We start from the raw sequence: 1,554 nt of genomic DNA, 5'->3' as shown, positions 1-1,554 counted from the left end.
CTTAGGTTGTCACAAATTAGGTTTTTTTTCTTTTCTTTTCTTTTCTTTTTTTTTTTTTTTTTTTTTTGAGACAGAGTTTCACTGTTATCACCCAGGCTAGAGTACAGTGGTGCAATCTTGGCTCATTGCAACCTCCGCCTCCCAGATTTGAGTGATTTTCTTGCCTCAGCCTCCCGAGTAGCTGGGACTACAGGCATGTGCCACTACGCCCGGCTATTTTTTGTATTTTTAGTAGAGATGGGGTTTCACCATGTTGGCCAGGCTGGTGTCCAACTTCTGACCTCAGGTGATCTACCCGCCTCGGCCTCCCAAAGTGTTGGGATTACAGGCGTGAGCCACCGCGTTTGGCTCAGTTTTTTTTTTTTTTTTTTTTTTTTTGGTTTTCTTTACTCCTATCCCCACCACTTTTTAAGGTATGTTCCCTCCTATGTAGATGGCTCTCTGCCTTGCCATATTCCACAGACCATGCCTGGGGAGTTGCAGCTGCCAACCAGTTTGTTAGAGGAGTGAGGACAGAAACCTAACATGGCTGCAGCTTGCCTTTTCTTTCATATGGTACTTTCAATGAATGCCAACCCATCGGCCTATCACATCAAGTACAAATCTTTCTGATTTTTCAGTTCATTTATATCTGGCCCCACCCTAATTCACCAACCCCATTTCTCCCTGCTCCTATATAAAGATCTTCTGTCAGGCAGGCAGGCCTCTGTCACCAGAAATTACTTCATGCTCATTTCCACCCTCTTGTGATTGTTCACTCAATTTTTCCTTCTTGCTGCTACCACTAGCACTTGTACCAACTCAAGCTAACACTTGGTGGTATTCTTGTAATAAGCACTCATTATTTCATGTATCAACTTGGAGTTCCCAACTATATTGTCAATGCCGCTAAAACTCATGCTATTCTGCTGTAGCACCCTTGGTTCCTTTATGTCACCAACATCTACTATCCTCTCAAGCCTAGCTTTTCATTTAAGTCAGCTGGTATCTTTGGTGTAAGGTGTCTACTCCAGACTTACAAAATTGTTAATGAAAGGAAAGCATCACATATAGATTAAAAGAGAGGAAGGGTCTCAAATTAATAATCTAAACTCCTGTGTCAAGTACCTAAAATAAGAACCAAATAAGCCTAGATTAAGCAAAAAGAAAGAAATAATGAAGAGGAGAAAAAAATGAAATTGGAAAAAAAATGGAAAAAAAGAAAAAAACAAAACCAAGAGCTGGTCCTTTAGAAAGATAAATAAGATGGACAAATGTGTACCAAGACTGACAAAAAAGAGAAAACATACAGATTACTAATATCAAGAATGAAATAGAAGATATCACTATAGACCCTGCAGAAATCGAAAGGATAATAAGGGAATAGTATGAAAAACTCTAGCACATAAATTTGGCCACTCAGACTAAATGGACCACTTTCCTGGAAAACATAAAGTACCACAGTTTGCCTAATACAAAATATATCATTTGAATAATCCCATAACTAGTAATAATATTGAATTATTATTCTTATAACTCCAAAAAAACTTCCAAACCCAGAAAGTTTTACAGGAG

Source organism: Papio anubis, chromosome X (genome assembly GCF_008728515.1).
Source record: "Papio anubis isolate 15944 chromosome X, Panubis1.0, whole genome shotgun sequence".
Taxonomy (NCBI): domain Eukaryota; kingdom Metazoa; phylum Chordata; class Mammalia; order Primates; family Cercopithecidae; genus Papio; species Papio anubis.
This window is presented reverse-complemented; position numbering follows the sequence as displayed.